At 42.1% G+C, this 24,455-nt stretch overlaps 1 long non-coding RNA gene across 4 annotated transcripts in view; it reads left to right on the top strand.

Annotated features, from left to right (window-relative positions):
• Positions 1-22,072, top strand: part of LOC115030859 (uncharacterized) — a 34,322-nt gene extending 12,250 nt beyond the window's left edge. For 2 of the 4 annotated variants that reach the window (XR_015047382.1, XR_015047381.1), the window contains 4 exons: positions 12,971-13,198; positions 14,400-14,569; positions 17,520-17,685; positions 17,857-22,072. This is a non-coding gene — a long non-coding RNA (uncharacterized LOC115030859). The remainder of the gene's footprint in view (positions 1-12,970; positions 13,199-14,399; positions 14,570-17,519; positions 17,686-17,856) is intronic. The other 2 variants (XR_003836426.2, XR_003836427.2) reach the window with 2 other exon arrangements.
• Positions 22,073-24,455: the final 2,383 nt, after the last annotated feature.

Genomic DNA, 24,455 nt, shown 5'->3' with positions numbered 1-24,455 from the left:
GTGTTTGTACAATTAGGGCCTGAAGGCAATGAGAGGTACCTGTTTTCTCTCTTTCTAGATGTGTGTCCTCTTCTCTTGTGCCCACTGTCACCTTGGAAAACAAAATGCTATTTGCTAGCTGACTGGGAACAAATCTACTACTTCCAAGTTGGACTTGGGAGAGGTTTGGATCCTGTTGGGTGATTGGGGCTATGGTCCTGTAGCCTATTTGTCAGGGTTTCCATTTTAAAACAATGAAAATTTAACCAGCATATACTAATCATTTTCACGAGTTCTGCCACACAGAATATTTCAGGTAAGCTAACAACATCACTTGGTGTATGGCTTTGTATGTGTGTTAGAAATTTTCTTGCTATTTCCATGGGAAACTGAAAAACCTGGTTTATCCAGCTCTAACCTGAATATCCTCATCTTGTTGGATGGAGGAGTACCAGGTTGGTTACTGGCTTCTCAGAGCCTAAGAATTATGGTTGGTAAAATGAAAGCAGTTCTTTTTTTTATTAGATATTTTCTTTATATACATTTCAAATGCTATCCTGAAAGTTCCCTATATCCTCCCTCTACCCTGCTCCCCTACCCACTCACTCCTGCTTCTTGGCCCTGGCACTCCCCTCTACTGGGGCATATAAAATTTGCAATACCAAGGGGCCTCTCTTCCCAGTGATGACCAACTAGGCCATCTTCTGCTACATATGCAGCTAGAGATACGAGCTCTGGGGGGTAGTGGTTAGTTCATATTGTTGTTCCACCTATAGGTTGCAGACCCCTTCAGCTCTTTGGGTGAATGAAAGCAGTTCTTAAACTCCAAAGTGCATTTTGAATTTTACTGTTGTTGCTATTATTATGAGCAGCACAATTTGGGTGTATCCCAAACACGACTGTGACCTTTGGAAAATTTGATATCTGACTATGGCAATCATGAGTGTAGACTCATGCATTTTAGAGATTTTTATATGTTCTCAATTGTGTAGCTGAAATATGGGGCAGGCTTTCTGGGGGACACCAGTAGAAAATACAAGAGGATTTGTGGATGTTGACATCCACAAAGGTTACACATTGCTAGCTTGAGGTCTCTAGAAGGGTACAGGTCTTTCTATTGTCTTATCTCTCCACAAAGGGACACCCTTTAGTCATCTATATTTTAGGGAACAGTTGCAGACACCTCTGCTTTTTAACATTCAATATGGAGATATGAGCGGCTCTCTGTTCTCATGATGGGCATTACATTTTTCTGAGCTGCCACTTCCTTCTTGAGGTGATGTGAGCATCAGGGATATGTTTTACACTTGGGTTCATCTGAGCAGTCAGCACTGTAGGTTCCAGTTAGATGAAGGTCACAGCTCAGTCAGTGATTGCAGTATTGACAGAAGACACTGTATACACTTTAAGCTTTAAAGACTTGCTTCCTTAAAGCAAGCTTGATGAGGCATCATGGCAAGAGAGATAAGAACCATGAAATGATTCTTAGTGGCATTTACTCTATATATTCTCCTCTTTGCATATGTTATCTTTATCTCATAAATCTTGTTGAAAGGATTATTGTCATTCCATTTTATAGATATAAAACAACAACAACAACAACAACAACAACAACAGCAACAACAACAGGAATTAAAAAAACCCAGTTAATAAAGTGACTTATCACCACACAGGAAAGTTGAAGAATTTATATTCTCAGCAATTCTACTTGATCTCCATTTATCTCGTCCTATTTCTTCTCATATACAGGCTTCAGGTTTAATATCCATATCTTTAGAAAGAATGATAGGTTGATATGAGGGTCTTCAAAAGAGGTAGTAGGGATGTTATGTGTTGCTCAGGGTTCAGGGACAGAATTCCTTATTGGTTGCCTGGCTTAGAAGGGACAACAGAGGAGAGGGAGTGTCTATTCTGGATTCTCCAGTAGTTTCTGTGAGAAAGAAGTTTCTGATTCTCTGGCTATTATCTTCATGGATTTTGGTATGGCCGCATTTAGTGCCTGCTGTCTGCCTCTTTTTGGAGAACATTCTTTGAAAGGATCCTGAGGAGGTTTCAGTCTTCCACATAGATTGCTGTGGAATGAAAGAGAGACAGAACACATAGGAAAGAACATCTGGAGAACAAGGGGAGTAGCTAACTTTGGGGGTATATATACATGTTAGAAAGTATATTCTTGCTAGATCTGAGAGAGAGAGGAAGAAGGAGAAAGAGACAGAAGGAAACAGTTGAGTGAAGATGTACTTGTTTGCTAAAGAGATGGCACAAACTTTTATGATGAGGAATGGGGTAGAGTCAGCTAATTCCAAAGTCTAAACATAACATTCAGTATGGATTCATAAGAATGATTAGAAAAACAAGATTGAGAGCCCCTAAAAAAATAGATGAACCTAATATTATTAAAAGAAATAACAATAGAAATCTCCAAAACAAAACCCAAGACTGGGAGTATAGCTTAATTGGTAGGGTGCTGACCTAGCATGCACAAAGCCCTGGGGTTAATCACCATCATGAAATAAACTAAGTATGGTGACATATGCCTGTAATTTAGATCTTAGGAATTTGAAGTAAAAGGATCAGAAGCCCCAAGTTACTGTCAAGTGCATAGCAACTTAAAGCAAAACAACAACAACAAAACAAAACAAAACAAAACAAAAACAAACTGAACCAAATAATGAAACCAAATCTTCAATAACAACAAACAAAACTCCCTAACAACAGGCAACCTCAGTGTGTGAGCAGAGATTCTTATTCTTCCTGAGGTCTGCAGGGCACTTTAGCTGGGGGTCTGTGCTGTGTGCATTTCTTTTAGATGATGTCAGGGTGAATGTTAGCACCAACTACTACCCACACCATGGTTTCTGTAGGATCCTCATGAGTTCTGATTAAACTGCAGAGCACAGGCTGAAGAGTCAGGAACCAGACGATAAGGGGCCTCATCTCTGTTAAGGTTCAGAAAAGTGAAGAATGGGAACCAAAGAGATTCATGGAGGATGTAAAGCAAGAAGTTCTTGATATGTTCATGCTCAGTAGCAAAAGCCCTTTTAGTAAGAAAATTATGAGGTTGAAGGAAGCAAGAGTGGCTATCAGTTGTCACTGAGAGAGTTTATGGATGCTTACTGATAAGAAAGGAGAAAACGGCAACAAAGTGGCCTATAAGTGAAGAACAGGGACTCTGTAGCAATCAGAGAAAGGTATGGATCTGCCAAAATATGGCCTGAATGAAGTTCACTAATGGCCATGAAGAAGAAAGCAGAGACAGTGAATATGAATATATTAAAGCAGGGAGTTAATATACACAGACATAAAAATTACATAGAAATGTTCGTTTTCAGTGGGAAGATTATTTACAGACATGACTTTTTGTAGCAAAGCACCTGACTTTTATAAAACATCTTGAGGCTGTAACAAGAAAATCCATGAAAATGCCTAAGTCATGCTGAGATGCACATGATTCTAGAATATTACCATCCTATTATTTTTCCTGGGCTGTTCTGTTCCTGGCCATGTATTCACACTAGTAGCTTTTGTTAGCAACTACCCACTTGGGGATACCATGTCCCAAAACATAATGGAAGAGAAGAACATGCTAGCCTTCTTGAGGAATTCGAAGGTCAGCTGGAGAGTCATTGGAGGATGTTGGTCTAGTGTATCACGCCATCAGCAGATAGGTGTTAATCCTACTGTGAGTCAGAGGAGGCAATTGAATGGCAGGCATGTGGATCTAACTTGATTTTGGAGATGGAAGTGATACTTGAAGAGAAGTTTCCTATTTAAATAAGATGCAGCAACTAGATGAAGGAGTTGGGGAGATTACCCAGGAACACATTGGGTTCTTCTAATGGTAGTTGTACTGAGCCTTTGAGGGGCAAAGGTTATATGCTGGCACGATAGACTCAGAGTCTTACAGTTACCACCCTGAGACCTAAAGACTCAGGGTTCCTATGGTCCCAGGCCTTGTGTAAGGGACACCCCATTCTGCGTGCTCAGCTAAGAGGGTTAGCATTCTGAGTTCTAATTGCTGGTGGTCGTTGCTCAGCATCCAGTGAAATCCATGGCTCTGAGGATTAGAGGATAGTAACAGCCAACACCAGTTATAACTGTTGAACTCTTGGTGTGTTAGGATCCTCAGCCATTTCATGTGCAGTTTTCAGGCTTCAGGTTTTAAGGCCCTTGGTCTTCAAGCCTGGAAGCTTCCTGAAACTCGTTTTGCTTTTGCTTTTTGGAGACAGCATCTTGCTATGCAGCCCAGGCTGACCTTGAACTTGCAAATCTCTTATCTTAGCATTCTAAGTAATTGATTTAACCCTAAAGAACTCTCCTGTGAACTTGGGCTGCACTCTCTTACTCAATACCTTCTGCCTTTTGTATAGTTCTACTGGTCGATGTCATCTTCACTTGTCTTTGTTGCCCATGAGCTTCAGGAACTCTGGTGGACTTCTCACTGCTTCTTTTACCACTGCCATTGCTGTTGCTGCCAAGGTGGAAGTTGTCACCACCTTTCCTGCCATTCCATTGCCTCTTCATGTTATATCTTAGGCCACTGGATTTGCTGTAAGAGAGATAAGCAGGTGAGGAAAAGAACACTTGAGAATAGTCTTTCTGGCCCCAATATTGTAACACCAAGGGGCAGGAGAGAAGGGCATCTCCGAGATGAGTTTTGAAGTGAGCTATACAGTTTCTTCTACAGCCAGGAAGATGGATTTGGCATGCAAATGAAGGACTGTATTTTCTCTAAACACCTACTTGACAGCTTCCTGTTGTACCAATTACAGGCCCTGCATAGGGACCAACCACAACCCTTGCATAAAGACCAACCACATCCCACCAATCACTGGCTTCTGGCTGAGTTACTGAAGGAGGTGCTCTCTCTCCAGTGTTGACTGGGACTGGCTGTAAGGTAGCCTGAAGCTCACCAAGGCTTGTTATACCAGAGTACAGCTTCCCAGGCTTGTGCAGGTTGTCTGGAGCAGTCATGACTTTAGTTGTGGAGAGTCTATAACTGGAGTGGTTCTGAGTGATTCTAAAATGCCTAAAACAGTCAGGCTTCCCTGATGACAATCTGGCCTGTTGCCAGAGAGAAAGTTGCTTAGCCAATAGTTCCCTGCTCTGGGATGCCAGACAGAAGGAATGAAATCTATTATACAGTTCAAAGACCTACATGGTTCCCTCATTCACAGAATAAAAATATGTAAGGTACCTTGCAAACAAGATTAGGAGAAATGAGACCTGGGATAGGGAAGCTGGGTGAGGATGGAGGCACAAGAGGAAACATGCGATAAGTATTTCACTCCTGCTCTTTGCCCCAGGAAGTGGTAGGTCACCCCCAGCTGCCTCAGAAGTTGTAAACATGTAGGCAGATTGGGGAATGATGCATATCAAGACAGACTTCGAAAAAAAAATCCACAGAAGTGCAAGTGGCTGGAGTGTGGGTTCACGTGGCAGCTTATGAGGCTGGAGGGCACATCTGAGCCCAGTTCACATCTGAAGCTGGAGAGCAGACCCTAGGCCAGGTCACTGAGATCCTTGTGAGCACTGCTGCAGAGCTTGAATGTTACCGGGAAGCCAAGGAGGACACCTGCTCCCTTTCTTTCCACAGTTGCCCTCTGGGGATTCTAGACCAGATGTTTAGATTAGCCAGACTCCTTCCTGCCATGCATTTTTTCTTGTTATGAGGCTTGAGACATACAATACTGCTATGCCTTCTGCCTCAGTTCCCTAATCTGTACAATGAGATTTATTAACATTTACTAATATTTACTTCCTGATGATAGAGTTAGGGATAAATGGAGAGGACTTCCTGAAGGTTTGCTGTTTGACACTATTACCAGGGCCCATTAATTTGTGTCCCTCCTGCTTTCTTTTGTGCTTGTTTTTAAAAAAAAACAAAAAACAAAAACAAAAGCAATTATCTTGTTCTCATGATAAGGAATATGCAGAATACTTCAGGCATTGTTTTAGATGTGAGCATTTTGATCTAGAGACACGTTTTAATCCTGGATGAACAGGGGAAATGTGACTTCCATTTTGTCCTTTCACAGAACTTGAGTGGAGGGTAAGCAGCAATCTTCAAGGCTAATTTCTTAGAAGTGGATGGCACAGCTGCATGGTGAAGATGAGGGAGTGGCTGGTGGTTCCTGAGCACATAGACTTAAGAGTTTCTTGCTTTATTCCTATGTCATTTAATGTGCATAAATTTTTAGTTGTTTATTTTCAGGGTAAGAAAACAGACTTAACCCATCTCCACATACGGGCAAGATTTAACCCAGGTGTCTGTCCTGATTCCATAACCCATGTTTTCCCCAATACCACTGTCCCACTGGGCAGGAATTCCATGGGAAGGCTAACTCTTCCTCTGAAGCCTTGGACAGAGACATTGGCTGAACCTTATGTCCTTCACTTGAGAGTTTAGGGAACACTGACCAATACGAGATCTTGCCTGTATCAATGTGGGAAGATGCACAAAACATGGCCTCACTTATTATCTAGGATCCAACTTTGCTTCCAGTAAACATGGTTAAGTTTTCTTGAATTTTCCATGCATATAGACAGACTTCTGGTGGATTAAATGAAGAAGCCTTAGAATTCTTAGTGATTTTTTTTCTTTCCTTCATCTCATTCCTCATGTTTGTTGAGGTTTCGTTAGAGTGTCATTTGTTCTGAATACTACCATGTGTAATAATGTTTAGTATGGTAGATATAACAATTCTAGATGGTGGGAGAGATGGCTCATCACCTCAGCAGTTAAGAGCACTTGCTGCCCTTCCAGAGGACCCTGGTTCCAAAATCTGGCGCCCACATGGTGCTCACAAGCCACTAATCTCAGAAGATCCACTGTCCTCTTCTGGTTTCCTCCTGCACTGCATGCATGTGGCCGACACACATGGTAGCAAAACACAGGAACGCACAAACACTCCTCTGATGCTTATTAAAGGTTAAAGAGGAAACATATTTGGGAGAAATGAGATACTGAGAAGGAAGCTGGGGTTGGTAAAAGCATCCTGGGGTATGGTAGCTGGGAGGAGAGCAATATCTTCCTAAGCTGATTATTCAAGATGAAGAATTTCTTTACCTTCATACTTTGTATCACTTGTTCTTCTTTGCCATGCTCTGTTTTCCGTTTTGCCCTTCCCCCTTTCCTTTTGATTTGAGTGTCTTTTCTATGAAAATCTACTTTAGTAACAGAAGCCAAGACTCAACAGGAAGATGCGATGTTGTTTTAGAAGAGAAAACAGTTTGTCTTAGGAGAAAGAACAGTTCATTTCCTGAGGGAATTAACAAAAAGAAGCCCATTTCTGCTTCTTTGCAAAGTTGCAGATCAAGGTTGTGTGGCTGCTTCCAGATTGTTCCGGAGTAACATGTAGGCTAGAAAAATGAACCATTCCTTCACTGGTGAAAATTAGCCCTAACTCCTTCTATCATAATTATCTACAGATTTAGATGGAAGTGATTGTGGGACACATTGTCCTTAAAGATAGTCAGGGACGTGACCACGAACAACTCTGATGGAAATGACTGAAAACAGTATGGTTCATTATCGCAGCCCCCAGAAAGCTGAGATATGCAAAAGTGCTAGTTTGATCCAAAAGGTATAAATAGCACTGGAAGAGGAGGCTGTGCAGGGCTCGCAGGCTGCTGTGTTTGAGGAACAATTTGACAGAGACAGAGCAAGATGATGATAAGTTGGAAAAAGGATAATTTGTCATGATTACCTCCCCCCCCCACCTCCCTAGAAAGAATAGCTTGCACCTATCAGAATTCATGTGTAGAGAAGGGGAAGAAAGCAAATTGGCTTTGTCACAAAGAAAACAGATCATTTTATCTCCTTTCTTTTCTGGGTCGACACTTTGGTGGCAGCAGACTGTGAGGGTTCTAACAAAAAAGACATGGCATCTTTCCGGGGCTTCCTTTAGGTTTTGGACACTTTGGTTTGAGTAGCCATCATTGTGAGTGAGTGAGTGAGTGAGTGAGTGAGTGAGTGAGTGAGTGAGTGCTGCTCCCACATTCAGGAGCTTCAAGTTTGTACTCACAAGCAGTCGCCACAGGAAGCATGAGTTAGTCCACCTCTTCCACCGATTTTGCTCTGAATCCCATAAGTACAAATGAGCTAACTTATATCACAGGTATAAGAGGCTGGGCAGATGACTGAGGGCATGCTCGCTCCACAAGTATGGAGACGTAAATACAAATCCCCAGCACCCATACAGAAAGCTGGGCATGGTTTGATCTACCTGTAATCTCAGCATTGACACGGTGCGATTGTGGATTCTGAGAGCTTTCTGGTGCAGTAGACTAACCTAAATGGCAAGCTTCTAGGTCAGTAAGAGGAACTGTCTTAAGGGAATGAGATAAGTCAAGGAAGGTACACAAGGTGCTGTTCTCAACTCTGCATGGCCACACACATCTGTGACACACACACACCCCACACACAAATAAGTAAAGCAACATACATATAAATAACATTATTTGGACTCGACAAGTGGTGTTTAAGAATATATATATGTAAACACAAATACATATAAGCACGCAATTAGTGAAAAATAGGCCATAAATTTGAAGGAGAGAGTAGAAGGGTACATGGGAGGGCTTGTAGGGAGGAATGGGAAGGAGAAAAACATATTGATTAAATTATAATCTCAAAAAATAAAGCAAAACAAAAATAGCCCACATGACTTTTCTTTTTAAAATGGTGGTGCATGCCTTTAATCCCAGCACTTGGGAGGCAGAGGCAGGTGGATTTCTGAGTTCAAGACCAGCCTGATCTATAGAGTAAGTTCCAGGACAGCCAGGGCTATACAGAGAAACCCTGTCTCAAAAAACAAAATAAAACAAAACAAACAAACAAAAAAAACCCAAAACAAACAAAAATGTTTGCTATTCTGAAAATAAAAGTGCATAAATAATATTGTATACTTATTATATTATTTATTAATATATTATTTATTAGTATTAATTATTATATTATTTCTGGAAATCCAGAAAGTATGACAACCAAAGAATGGGATAGTACCAACCAGTCCATCACCCAGTGTGAGCACATTCAGGCTCTGAGGCCTTTGAGATCTCCTGCCTGACCTGAGTCAGGCACAGTTTCCTTTGTCCAGCCTCCTTGCTCCTCTGTTCACCATCTTTGCATCTCACTCGCCTCTGCTTGCTTTTATGTCTATGTCTTTTGGCATATGGGCCACACTGCCAAAGACAAAGAACAGGGTAAAACATGGCTTTCTTATTCTATCTTATGTTTTCCATGTTTGATAGAAATTTAAATGTTAGAAATGTTTGCTTTTTCTTGAACTTTACGGTTAGCCCAAACTTGATAATAAATGACAACTGACTTGAGCCTCAGGACTGGGTGAATGGCTTAGTCTATTCCAGCTGCTGTAACAAAATGCATGAAACTAGGTAAATTATAAACAGTAGGGATTTATTGCTCACAGTCTGGAGACTGAAGAGGGAAAGATCAAGGTCCCAGCATATTTTGTCTCTCTCGTGAGAGTTCTTGCTATGTCAGCATGGTGTTCCAAGACTTCTTCCATAAGGACATTAACTCTACTCACTATAGCTCTACCCTCATGGCCTTTTTACATCCTATAGCTTTACCTCTCAATGTTATCTCATTCACAGTGAGGTTCCAGCATGTGAACGCTGAGGGACATTTTCATATATATTGAGCACAGGAACGTTTCAGAACTCGGCAAATCTGGCCTCCTTTACAGAGACAGTCACCGTTCAACTTTAGTCAATTGCTTTGAGAAGAGATTTGAAGACAAATTGGAAGTTTGAAATTCAATGTGAAAACCTTCCTGTTGACTAGTCATCAATAATCATACATACTCTTCAAGTAAGGTGAAGCCTGTCGGCAGGTGTGCATTTCCTTTTGTGTGAGGACTCTTGACCATGCCCACTATTTCAGTCCCCCAACACATCCAGGTTACTCACACTCATTCTCTAATGTGTAGAAATACCAATGACAGCCCATGAATATACACAATTGTTATTTGCCAATTAAAAGAAAAGCTACTTCCAACAATAGAATTCTCTACCTACTACCCTTTTACAGAAGGCTATTTCCATAATAGTGGAGATATAGGGACTACTTCTTTCCCCATCACAGCACATATTCTACTGTATTAAAATTGCCTCTAATTCTCTCTCAAGTCCACAATAACCTTCATAGGCTTTGTGCCCTGTTGGCTCCTGTGTTTTATGGTCCAGGACCCTGGAGCATAATGGATACTTAGAAATCTATAGTCAAAAGCATCGGCAAGGGTCAACTCTGTTCTCATCCATTTGACCAGTAAAACCCCAGATGCCTTTAATTGTTGAGGCTGGTCTATTGTTTCATTTCATGAAGGATTATTTGTTCATTTGTGTGTTTGTTTATGTTGTGTCCATGAATTCAGCACCAGTCACAGCTTTTGCCCCATCTTAAAGAGGTGTCTGTACTCACTTACACACGTGCATAAATTTTGCATTCTCCCTGATCCCCTGAGAATTAAGTACATTTATTTGTAATATTTTACTTCTTATACCTGTCCTCTTACTATTCTTTGGTCCAGGCTTTGGTCCACTACCACTCTTGAATCTCAATGAATGGGCATTCCATTCTTACTAAACACACATGTGGTATGTGACGGGTGTGAAACCCTACTTGGCCTTCTCAGGAAAGACCAGAGGATGACTTCAAAGGAAATCCCTTGAGCAGAATCATGGGTGTTTTGACCTTCTATATAAGACCATCCAATACCCTTCTTTTCCATACCAGTTTTGTTTACCACTTCCGTGCCCATGATTCTCTGTACCAAAAACACTGAGAAATGTCTTTGTACTAAAGTGAATTGTATGAAATATTTTTGATAAATAAGAATGACATATTCAGATAGACATTTTATTATAATGACTGCTTCAGGAAAGATAGTAGTATCATCTTAAGTTACTTCCTTAGAGTAACTATTCAGAATCCAGTGGGTTTTTGTTGTTGTTGTTGTTGTTGTTTTAACCTTGAAAACCTTTCTTTGATTCTTCTGTTTGATTTTTGGTGTTCTAAATAAAATTCAAGAGGCACTTCATGTGTGGTTTAGGGGAGGAAATAAGGGCGTATTTCTCTCTCTCTCTCTCTCTCTCTGTGTGTGTGTGAGAGAGAGAGAGAGAAAGAGAGAGAGAGAGAGAGAGAGAGAGAGAGAGAGAGAGAGAGAGAGAGAGAATGGGCTGTCTGTTGAGATGCTACAATGCCAGCTTGGTAGGTAGTCACATGAAACTTCCAATAGTTTCAACTTGGACAAATGTGGGCATAGTTTCATATCACTAATCTCTCCAAGAATCATGTTTTAGGTAGGGTTGCAGGGCCCAGTGTCTGCTCATCCCCAGGGCATGGCTACTTGGGGAGGCAGAATCTGGGGAGTTTGACTGCACTTATCCCATGCTTTGCAGGGCTGGGGCATTGCTCTTACATGACTGATGGCTACATGTCTCGGGGTGGGGGTGGGAGGCTGTGGTTAGTTACAGGGGCCTGGTGCCCGGGAGCAGGTGAATCTCCTACCGTCCTTTCAGGGTCTCCGGGGCTTCAAAGCCTTTAGCTCAACAGAGGATCAGGCTACCTCTCACGGTCCATTGCCCCACAGTTTTACACACACACACACACACACACACACACACACACACAAGCAGAAATTATTCCCACCTGGGCAGATCACAGGTGACATGTTTTCTTCTATTGTCTTCAGTAGACAACAATAAGGGGAACAGTTCATGTGAAGGTGGTGATGAATTGTAGGGTAGTTGCTAGGGCAGTTGACTCATCTCTTGATCTCTGCTTCTTTCCATGGAATCCCTCCTTCATCTTTATTTCTCTGTCAATGAATCTTTTATATGTTTTAGAGAACAACAAAATCTGTTCTCAGCATTTCTGTTTTACACTTAGATCAGTGGCTTTTGAACTTGATGTTTAAGAATTATGTCCTCTTGGTTTTCTGATTCTTTACTGTTCCCTTTGTCTCCAAGCAACAGGGAACTCAGAACTAGTGCCAAAGCAAAAGAGGATATTTTCAGAGTAACAGTGAAGGAATTCCATGACAGCAGATGTGAAGGGAACACACTCTGATTATTTTATACCACTTAGCGCTATGTTCTGTCCTACCTTGTAAATATGTTCAGAAATTTAGTAAGACAATATCTTCATGAAGTAGACTGTGGTTTCACATAGGTGTCCCATGTTGGGCGCTAGCTAGGGTCCTGAGTTCTGCTTTCTACCTCAGGGTGTCTAGATGCTACTGGACACTGGGCTGGAAGGATGAAGTAGTGCCCAGAGTAGGTGAGGTCTTCAGGATCCTAGTCTTGGAGGAGTGCTGGGGGGAAAAGGCCTTCTTCAAAGATTTTAGTGTTATAGCTCTTTTAGAGGGCATTCAATGAAACAGATTGTGCACATACACTTTATTTGGGGTAGACAAGGCTATATATGAGCCTGAGAAACTGTGAAGGAGTTTTCAGGGTGAATGGAAATCACTGCCTGGAGTTTAAATGAGACTGCCTCATTTGTATGGAGAGGTGTTCCAGGAATCCCAGGTACTTGCTGGGCAATTTCTTTTGGGGGTGGGGGAGGAAGTTGAATTTGTAGGTTTGCCAAGCTGTGTGACCTTCCACAGGTAGGCTTGTGCTCCGAAGCATACGGTCAGGCAGAGAAGAGGAAGCCCTGCTAAAAAAGGGAGTCTTCCATTTTGTGCTGAGCTTAGAGGAGCTATCCGGACATGGTAGTCTATGACATTTAAGGAGCAGGGTTTCCAATTAGTAGATTTACTTAAAAGTGAGGCATGTTGCTAAAATCAGGGTGAAAGCTTGCATAATCCTTAGTGTCAAAAGTGCTTTTACATTTGACATCATCCCCATACAGAGATGTTATATGACTTCCAGAGATGCAAAGCAGGTAGGTATCAGAGGATCTAGTCTTTAGGTGGCAGGCTTCTGGACTTCAGTCTAAATCATATTCTATTACCCCTAGGCTGTCTTTCCATGAAAAGCTAATGGAGAAGTTTAATCTGTTATGAGGCATCTCTTCCCTGGTGGTGTCCATGTAGGGCCAGAATATGACCTGACACACCACCCTACATCGTATGGCATTGAGTTTTAGACAGATGAGCTGTCATCTCTGACCTTTCCTAAGAAGGACCTCTTGGCCTCCATTCCTACCATGGCAGACAGGACTGTTGGAGCTTCTGACCTTGCTTTGGTAAGTATTTAATTAATCGATTGGATTGCATATCTACTATGGAAAAGAGCTGTGTACTTTGTCCTCTGAAAAGAATGAAGAGGAATGGCAGAGGAGGAACAAAGCTTGCTGCTCTTGTGTATGGTAGAGATGCTTTTGTGGTATGGGAAAACAGAGATGGGACTACTAACCAAAATCGTGGTTAAGAACATTTTCATGGAGTGAGATGAGATGTTGATCAGGCCAACATAGAGGAAGATTATACCAGTATACACATCAGTTTGTAAATCAGTATGCATGTTGTTGTTACTAGTATGGAGTTTGAAAGGTGAGTTTTGAAGGGAGAAAAGAATTGTGGAGATGGATAGAGGGGTAGGTCTTGGGTTTACATCAAAGTAGGTATGTATGTGTGTGTGTGTGTGTGTACATGCACACACATGAGCTTTCAAGGTAGTAAAAAAGAGGGTAACAAGAGAAATTAAGAAAGCCTTGCTTATTGCATAGAGGCTGAATTAGAGGAAAATGAACGGAAGATTTTTACCATCTCTTAGAGGGCGAAGAAGGTCTCTAGATCCAAGCCTCATTGGAGCTGGGGCAGAGGGACACTTGTCTAAGAACTCTGGGGAATCCACTGCTAAGTTGTTAGATGAGGGAACTGACACCGTTAGAAATGTAGTGGATCTGGTGATGCTGATGATGGGAAAATCTTAGGCTTCCCATCCTTTTCCCAGGGCAAGCAGAAGGAAGAAGCCCTGAAAGAGAAGTAGGATGTGAGTGAGGCAATGGATGTGGATGCTCACGTTTATCAAAGGGTCATTGGTGTATTTAATAGCAGGGGAAACAATGGAGTGTGTCAGAGTCATGTGAGAACAGACTTGGATACTTCCAGATGGAAGGGAATTATCTTAGGAGATTTCTCAGTACCTGGCTGGGCCTCACTCAGATCAACCTGAGAAGCAAGAAGAATTTGGATCAATGCAGGTGGGATTCTCCTCTGTGTCCAAGCTTAAGGACTGCTCAGGCAATGACGGGAGGAAGGAGGGGTAGAAACTCGCAGTGCAGCTGCGATTAAAATCAAGAATGAAGAAGTAATGTCCTTGCCAAGCCTGCCAGGGGACAAGACGAGTAACTTCAAATCAAACCTCAGTTGATCCGATCTGAAATAGATTTAAACCAGCTCCCCAAAGCCTGGGTAGGTTTTTAATCAAAACCTGTGTTTCAGGTTCCTTTTGTTAAAGAAATGCCCTTCCGAGATGGAACACCAAAACCTCATTAAATTGCAAACACTGGACTATAAAAGATGGAGAATGAGCAATTCCATTTAAATTGTGGCTCTGCACACTTGCCCCACAAGGACAAGGAGCTCTAAAGGTCAAGGCTACACAGAGCAGGGTGAGTGCTTTTCTCTTTCGAACGCTAAAAAAAAGTGGCCTGTGTGTGTGTGTGTGTGTGTGTGTGTGTGTGTGTGTGTGTGTGAGAGAGAGAGAGAGAGAGAGAGAGAGAGAGAGAGAGAGAGAGAGAGAGAGAGAGAGAGAGAGAATGTACTGCAGTTAGTCTTCTTCCCAAATGAAAACAACCTTTCCATCCTGAAGGAAAAAGGAAACGGAGAGCCAAAAGCTGCTAACTAGTTGTCTAGCTGTCTATTTGTGGACACGGTCCTTTCATCTTGTCATATCTTTTGTGCTGTTTGAAATGTTTGGAGCTTAGGAGTGGAGGAACACTCAGAGGAGTCCAAACTTTTATCAAAAGGAAGAGAGAGGGAGGCAGCAAAGTTCTGACAACAAGAGTGTGTTGAAGATGTGGGGGCCAAATGCTGTCCAAATACCAAGCAGAGGAATGGTTTATATTTAGCTAAATGAATGAAAAAAAAGATTTCTATTAAAAATTTTAGAGACGATAACTCAAAGGGAGGCAACCTTTTTCTTTCTTTCTTTCTTTTTTTTTGTGAGGGGAGTCTGCTGAGGGATACAAATGGACCTTAAGAAGGGGCTGGAGGAGAGGGGCCTCCTTCCCAGGCTTGGCTAGGGTTCCTTTGTGCTGCTCCATTGCAATGCTAATTTCTGCTCCTTTGTAGCATGGTAGCTACTGCTTCGCCTCCCTGGAAGCCCTTTCTCATTCTCTTGTCTTCCGAGGTCTTCACCAGCTGCTTCTATTAGCTCAGAGCCTTGGGAGGCCGTGTTTCCCTCCACGTTGTTTTGCCTGGACCTCTTTTTGATTTGATCGATCCAATCCCTGTATTTGATTTTCTTTCCTCCTTGTGTTCTTCGTCAGGGCTTAGACTACCAAACGATGGGATGGCTTCCTTGTCAAAATTAGAAACTCGAAAGTGAACCGTCTTGAGGATCCTGGGTGTTTTTTTTTTTTTTTTTTTTTGCCTTTGACGTTCATTTTGGAGGAAATGGAGATTGAAATCTTAGCTGGAGAATCTCTTCAGGGACTCTGATTTTTCCCTTTAAGAGGAATGAAGTTCTGAATTAAAATAAATACCTAGGCTTCAGATGAGGCATCAGAGAATCAACAGAGGCCGGGAGCCTTTGTTTCTGGCTGGCAGTGTGCACCATCATTAAGGGGAAAGAGCTGAGGGAATTCGAGCGCTCAGCCCCCGTAGCCAGTTTTCTTTTTAAACTGGATCTTAAACACAATGCTCAGAAAGTATATTTGAAAGACTTCTCTGGGTGCCTGTGGTACAGTGTAGCAATGACAGATGGGCAGAAGCTGGAGAGGCAGATGGGCTGCGCTTTTCTCATGTCCCGAAATACCAACAGTGTTTGGTTGATGCATCATCTCTGTGGTCCTGAGGGCTTTTTACCTGGCCTTCCAGTGGTGCATGCTCTTCTCTTCCATACACCAGAAGCAGTTGTTACAGGACAATAGGGTAACATGGTTGGAAGAGCCCAAGCAAGAGTTACCCAGATATGACTTCTGCTCAACATCCTCCAAGGACCTTGTTTAGGGGCAAAAGTTTGTATAGTAATCTTGATCGGGGCTCTCCGGGGAAGGAAGATCAGGGCCCATTGGAGAAGGTGTCTGGCCTGGGTAGAGGGCTTGCTTTCCCATCTGTCACTGTCAGACTCTGGCGAGCCTTAGTTTACTGGGACACCCTGAGTGAACGATGCAGAGCCAGGAATCCATGCAAAAAGCAAGAAGAATTTATTGTTCCAACATGTTGGTGTCGCCCTGCACATGGAGAGAGAGAATGAACACGCACAGTGAGCCTTTATACAGTTCTCCAGGTAGCAGCAATTAGGCACAATGTGATTGGCAGAACAGTGTGACTTTTAAACGGATTGCTCTTTAGGGTATGAGGTAGGTGGTCGCAAAATGTGTCTATGATCTCTGGACTTCCCCTTCCCGCAGGAGGTTGGAGGTTGGTCCCTCCTCCCCGTGGTCTGAAGAATGTAATTAGCCCCTCCCTTCCGGAGGGGAGGGTTGCCTATGGCCGGTCTCTTCTAGGAGGGGAGGAGTCCAGTGGAATTTTCTAAAGTTCCTGAGCTGACCTCTTCATTAGAAACGGACGATTTAATCCAGCCGAACAAGCCAATCACATGTCTAAGGGATCATCCATCAGGAATGGGACCACCCCTAGGAGTGCGGCTGCGTGTTAAGCCACGTTGAAGAGATAGGAGGGATCATTATTTCTTTAATGAGATCATGTACTTTTCTTTTCTGGAATTCTCCCGCCTTAGTGCCCACTCTCGACCACTCGCCACGAGGTTCTGTTGGGTTGGCCCACCTTTCTGAGTTAGAAAGGAGTAACTCTTTCTTTTTTTCCTTTAAAGCACTGGCCAGAGCTCACGTGTGCCTTTCCTGATGCTCTGGACTTTCTTACTCTTTCTCTGACCTCCTTCCTTACCACCTCTGCCATGCTTGTCTGCATGTGTGACTGACCCCATGCATATCTCAAACAGTTTGGCTCTCCTACCAGCTTGAGCTCCCACATATACGTTTATAACAAACTCTAAAACTCACCTTTATACTTTGTGTGTATTCATTTTCAGATTTGGGAGACAAGTACCTGAGAGTCCCTGGCTCAGGGTAGCTGTGGAGACCACTACGTTTTTAGATTCCCTAGCTCCCTGAAAAAGACTTTGTCATTCTCAAAGACACCCCAGTATTCCTTTATTGCCTCGTTTTAAAACCCAGCTTTCCCCAGAGAGGATAGCACTGGGGTCTAGAAAGTATAAGCACTGTTTAATAAACTTCACAATAAACCTCACAATAAACCTCATTTTTCTGGCTCCCTTATAAAATCCAGTTATTTGCTTTTATTATATTCTTTAGCATTTGTAATCACATACAGTTTGTATGAGGCTTATTGATAATTGTGTGTCTCTTTTACTAGGCTATCATCTTATTGGCCATTTACTCAGCATATACAATGAGGATTGCCTGATCAGGTCATCTTAATTTGTTTGGTGAATAGATCTGCTCTCGCCATCACCCTGAATGGACTTTGTGATCACCATCCAATCTCCACTACTGTACAGTTTAGGCTGCAAGGAGTACAGGTATTAACTCTGCATGTAGATGATATTGATTCCCTGAGCCTAGGAAAAAATTTGAGGTCCATTTCCTAAGGGCATTTAAGATTCATTTTTCCTCTTAATTTATATATGATGATGAGGAACCTTCAAAACACTATGGGCTACAATGATGTATCTTTGTTTTTTCATGAGCAGGATTTGAGTGTATGGAGAGTTTTCCAACATGCCAAGGTAGGTTCATTATACATAATAATTTGTGCTTGACTTAGGTTTAAAATGATACAGTTGAGTTTGATTCCATTCTATCGGCTCTATTTCTCTAGACCACCAAGTCACTGTGTGATTTTGATCAAGTCACTTAAACCTTTTTCTCTACATTTCCTAGTCTAAAAGCTCCTCTGATATGGTGTATAATTGCTATGCTTCTGCATGCTATCTCTAGGTCAATTTCTTTAAAGTGCCTTTTTATGCCATAGCCTTGAGTCTTTTTATCTTATGTGTATTCTCAACACATATGCATTTTTCATTTTTGTCCTGATCATGGGGTCTAGATTAAACTAGTCAATCCTTGGGGTTTACTGGGAGCAGAGATGGGCAGGCCTGGATTGGTCATTATCTTTGTCATTGTTTTACTGCTGTGAAGAGACACCATGGCCAAGGTAACTTAACTGAGGGCTGGTTTACAGTTTCAGAGGGTTACTCCATTATCATCACAGCATGGAGGGGGCGTGGTGGCTTGGAGGTAGACATGGTGCTGGAGAAGTAGCTAAGAACCACATCTTGATCCACATGCAGAGAAAAGACTCAGGACCTGGTGTTCTCACCTATTCCAAAAAGGCCACACCTAATCAATCCTTCTAATCCTTCTCACATAGGGCCTCTTCCTGATGACTAAGCATGTAAGTATATGAGTCTATGAGCATCATTCTTATCCAAAAACCACAAGCACTGAATGGAGAGCTGCACCCTCTTTCATGGTGATCACATGAAGATTCGAGTCCTGCTTAACATCAACTAGAACTCTTACCTCTTCAATTATTTTTCATTTGTTTGTTTGGTTTTGGTTTTCTTTGAGACAGAGTTTGTCAGTGTATCTTTGGCTGTCCTGGAACTCACTCGGTAGTCCAGGCTGGCCTCAAACTCGAAGATCTGCCTGCCCCTACCTCCTGAGTGCTGGGATTAAAGGTGTGTACCACTACCACCACCATCCAGCTACCTTTGTAATTCCCAGATCAAGGTTTACATTCTTATGGCACTCTGGTCAGTCTAGAGATGCAAAGTCGAATCTTTGGTTGCTTTCTTGTTCATTACTAATTTATTTTATTGTCTTTTGCTGAAACTTCAGGATAAAAAAATAAAGCCTAACCCACTCAAAGATATTACTCTCACTTTACTCAGACAATTTTGTGAGAGCATCTTTAGGGCAGGCTATCTTAGCATCCCTCTGAGTGTTGTGCAGGGCCCAAGTTCTTCCCAGTAGTCTCTAGCTGTGATGGGTAATCTTGAGTGTCAATTCCATGGAATTTAGAATCACCATGGGAACACATCTCTTCATAGGTCTGTGAAAATTAGTTGAATTAACTGAGGTGTGAAGACCCACGCTAAACATTGGGAGCAGCATCCCACTGATATGGTCCAAAATACTTTAAAAGCAAACATGGAGCTGAACATCAACATTCATCTCTCTGAGTTTCCTGACTGCAGCTACGATGTGACCAGCCGCTCCACTGTGCTGGGACTGCAGTTACGGATTCCAGTCTCAAACTGTGAGCCCAACTAAATTCTTCCTTCCTTGAGTTGCTTTGGTCAGGTCTTTGGCTGCACTCACAAGACAATGAATGTATACACATGCTGTGTAGGTAGTGGTACCATTAAGAGAAGAACTCTATACTAACTCATTATTGGAGGGCCTCAGTGTGGCGCTATGTACAGGTACAAATGAAGGTATGTCTTTGTTCTGAGCTGTGTGCTTTTAGGGTATTTCACATTTTGTGTGTTACCTGTTTTCAGTCCTGTTGATTTCCAAAGTCTTGGCTGCTGTTGGCTCATTTAATTCTTCAGCACAGCCATATGTCAGGATCTCTGTTTCTCTTGCTGATGTAACCCAGAGCTTTCTCTAGCCTTGGAAAAAAAATCCCCTTCTCAGCTTTCTCAGAGCCTGGGGCCTGTTGCCTTCACTGATATGCCACTTCTGGTTGACTTGATATACCAGGTTTCCCTGTGTTTGTATCTGCCGCTCAAGTCAAAACGGGAGGGCTGGAAAGCTGAGTTTGTCCAACTGAGTGTGATTTCTGCTATCAGAATCAGAGTGTGTTGTAGTTTAGAGTAGAGCTCTCTTCCAGGCCTAGGAATAAGGAGAAAATAGTTGTGCCTAAGCAGAAAAGGGAGCTGACACCTTTCTCATATGTAGGACCTAGTTAGATACCCAAGATCCAGCAAGCAGCTGGATTGAGGAAGCCAGAACCTGCTCAAACAGCCTATGATGTGATGGCAGTGAAGGAGTAAGAAACATAAAACATTTTGTCTTGTCTGTCTAACACTGTTAAACTTTTGCACTTGACGGGAATTAAAATCTTTTAATCTCCCCTACCTTTCAAAACTTTGTTCAAACATTTAATCTTTTTAACCCTGTAATACTTGTTCACACAAAAGTTCTGTTTCTTCTTGAAACTTAAGTTTTTTTTTAAGTGGCCCACCCATTTCGATTTTCCTTCATTTCCTTGGTGGCTTTTTTCTTTTATTAGCCAATTGCAAAAGACTGAGAGGCAAGACCCTAACCAATGAGGAAAACAGTTGCATTAGAATAAAAACCAAATGTACCTCTTGCCTTGGCAGGCTTCTCTTCCGAGAGGACCCTCTTGATTGACAAATTTTGCCTTGCTGGAATGCTCTCCCTTGGTTTGGGTGGCCCTTTCTTTGTGTGACACGCCACGTATGTGTCTAACAATGGGAAGGAAAAATATAAAATGATAAGAACAAACACTTATCACAGTGGGCTGGACACTGTTTTAATTGATTAGCATGTATTAATAAAGTTAATTCACCTGGAATATAGTATCATTTTAAAGATGGAGGTAGTGATAATGACTAAATATAGAAATTGGCTAGGCAGTTTATGGGTTGGGACTACAAAAGCCACAGTTTGACAAATAACCTTGCTAGAGGCTAGGAATGCGACTTCTTATCCCCTAAATCGTCATCTCTGCCTGGAGAGTATATATGACTAGAACTCCAGTCTAGACCCTAATGCCTTCAGATGAATAGCTTTGGAACTATATCTCTGGTCTTTCTTGATTAAAATAACTCATATCTATTTTCCATCTCAGCCCATTGCCTAAATGATGTAACCTCCTCAGAGGCCCATCAAAAGAAAGCTAACTATTTCCTCCTAAATGGAGTCTACTTCTGGAGTGGGTAGAGAGACATGAAACACCATTGTTTCTCTCCTTGAGAGTTAATTTAGCTGGGATTGTCAGTCACCTTGTTAATCACCTGGCCAAGAGACTACCCCAGAGAGGGTGATTCATTTAAGGCCTTGCTAAAGAGAGGGGAGGAAACATTGTGCCCTTAATGAGATAATAGATATTTTGTTCCCTATAAACCCTGCCCTCAGTGCAGTCACGTAGGGAGCAGCCTTGTATCTCATTTAAGTCTATTCGTTTGTCTGAGACTTAGTTTGAAAAAGCATGATGTTTCTTTCTATTTTCTTCCTATCTCTTTCTTTTGGATGCTAGCCAAAGCTCAGGTGTGCTTTCTTTAGTGTTTCAGGTTTCTTCACTCTTTGCCTGAAGCTTCCTTACACCCCTCCCATCGTGTGGCTGCTTACTGAGCATCCCCCCCCCCATCCCTCCCCTTCTTGAACATGGCAGCCTCATTGAAAAGGTGTGACCTTCTCCCTTTTTCTCACCCAGCTACCTTCTCTGGGCAGCTGCCCAGATTTCCAGCTTGCCTGTCCTGCTATTTTTCTTTTAAATTCTGATACAACTGTGTAGACAGAATATCTTATGTATGGTATGGACGCACCACCTGTCAATGAAAAAGCCTATGGCCTAGGTCTTAGGCAGGAAACAGACAGCGGGGCATCAAGGAGGAAGAAAGAACTCTGGGATAGAGCAAGACATGAGAAGATCTGCCCTGGAAGATGTGAGGATACATGGAACCTGAACACAGGGGAACCAGCCACGTGGCAAACTGTAGGTTTAAAATAAATGTAGGTTATCTTAAATCAGGATTCTAGTCTGAGAAGAGCCTTGCTATATGACCGAGGTATTTGTAAATCAGTTTTGAGTCTCAGTCTTATTTCTTGGAGCATGAGGATGGGAGGAAGAAGCTAACTTTTAAACAACTGCCCTCAAGCTTCCTGCCGAGGTCCTTCTTAAATAAATGCACGTATTAATAAAACTAAGAACCTGAAGACTGATCTGCAATCTCCCTGATACTGTGTGATGACACAGAGGCATCTTTCCAGATTTTTTTTTTTTTTTTTTTTTACTGACAATAATGAGGACTCAAGCTGTTTCTAGATAGAGTGAGCTGAAGTTGCTGAGCGGTCCTTCTGAAAGAGCCCGCAAAGGACTCACAGAGAAAGATAACTTTGTGATGTCAGCACCGTACAGTAGGCTGTTGTGGTGGGGACATTTAAAAAGTCGATTTTGAGAGGGGCTGTAGTGATGTGTTCTAGTGGGTTGGGGGAGCTGTTTGAGAATGGAACTGCTGTGATCAGCATTTCTCTCTTTCTTCTCTAGATTGGCTATGTCTACAAATCTACATCATCTGTATCTATGGCTGGAACACCTACTATAATCTCTGCTCCCTTTAACCTTGAAAGGAAGCTACAAAGAGGTTGGGGCATGGAGCTGAACATATTTGTCTTCGAATCTAGTGTGGTGTGACTTGGAGAAAGATTTCCTTTGTCAGTTTTATTATCTACAAAAATGGAATAAAACCACCTTATTGAGTCGTTATGAATGAAAAAGTGGTGGTGCACAGTCCTGGACATGGCAGAGACCTGAGAAGTGCCATCCCTCACGTCTGGGTTGCTGCCTTAAGTTTGTTTTCTGTTCTGTCATTCTGCTTCTTTGTCTTTTTTGTCTTTTGAGCTAAATGTAAAAAGGCCATGGCGAGAAGGCTCGTTGCCTTGTCTCCGGGTCTTGGTTGTCATTGTCTTCTCCCTGTATAAATGAAGCACCACATCCTGCTTCCTTGTTGATTTTCAGAGACACGACTGTTTGACAAACCATTTCAGGTGCTGTCTGCAGGCTGCCTAACGAGCCCTCATCTTTCACATCACTGACTGTTCAACTGATTTAGGGGAAAGTGCCCCCCGTGGATGTGGAAGAAACAGATGCAGCATAATTGTTACCTCTCTCTCCTCTTCTTTCCCTCCACTGTGACTTCTGTGCACGCTTTCCCAGGAGACCGAATCATTTCCCTTACCATTTCTGTACTGGGAATTTATCCTAATGATGTAATTTATTGCTAATTGAGGTATCATATTAATTGATATTTATGGCTTTAAAAATCCACTTTTTCATCTGATTCTACTTAATGGCTTGGTTTCCTGTTTCTAGATTACTTTAAATCTTGAAAACAGTAACAACCTCTCTTTGAATGTCACCTCTATTGCTCCCTGCCTTGGTGGCTTCTCCTTTTCTTTCTTAAGGTGGTAAATATAGAAAGATTGTGTGCTTGTAAGTTAAGCAGTGTGTCAGAGCCTTTAGCAAACTTTTCCCGCTGTGTGATTCAAGTAACAGCATGGGATTAGACCCTATGCATGGTCTTATCAATCCCCTTTCCCCAGACAGAGAGTTTGAGTCCTCAAGTAGCAGAATATACACTTGAATCATGGGACCCCTAGGCTGCCTGGGACCTGGAAAGTGATGTAGTTCAAATATCTCCTATCAGATGATTTATTTACTTCCCGAGGCACAGAGCTATCAGAAAGAGCTATCAGAAACTCTCCGTTGCCTTTGAATGCTGGGCAGGCTGTCGGAGCAGAGGGGGCAGGGGGATGGGGATTATGGTACAGGATTTGGCAGAAATTTTATACCTATGGCTGCATTAATACCAGATCCATTTTGTTATGGCTAAATTAGAACGTGTGCACTATGATAAGTGGATGCTGACTGGTGGTTCCACGATGATTCTTTGAGAAATCCTTAATACTCCTCGACAGATCGTCACCTGCCTATGACAGTGTTCTTTCCCATGGCTGTGGGACCAGCTTGCTTGGAGTGATCTAGTTAATCCCGTTTTGAAACAGAGATGAAAAGATTCAAGGAAAACTCAGTTGCCTCTGCCCAAATCCCCAAACTTGATGTTAAGGAGCAGTCGGTTATGGGGATTCTTTCAGGTGGAATTATTTAAAATGGGAAATCCAATGTTCTTTAGAAACAAATTTCTATTCTTACTCCTTACACCAAGGATTTGAGGCAGGTCAAATATTATGTTTCATTACACAACAGTCCCTTTTACTTAAAGAGCTGAATAAAATACATTTATTTTTCAGATTAACATAAATCGAATTAAATTGTATTTTGGACATTTTTCAAAGATTAGGTGTACATGGAAGCAGGAGTTTTAGAGTTGGAATCAGAGAGTTCTGGCCTCTCTCCTAGCTTCATAGAATAATAGCTGATGGTCCTGGACAAGTCACTTTGGTTTTGCATTGAGACAACTGAGACAACAGTATTGCTGATATAATACCCACAGTGTCCCTGTGTTTAAGTGTCAGAGCTTAATTGTTCTATTTCTCCTTAGAATTTAATGCTCTATTTATGTGTGTGTGTGTGTGT

This window comes from Mus caroli, unplaced genomic scaffold, assembly GCF_978045245.1.
Source record: "Mus caroli unplaced genomic scaffold, Mus_caroli_1 scaffold_6, whole genome shotgun sequence".
NCBI classification, from domain to species: Eukaryota; Metazoa; Chordata; class Mammalia; order Rodentia; family Muridae; genus Mus; species Mus caroli.
This window is presented reverse-complemented; position numbering and strand designations above follow the sequence as displayed.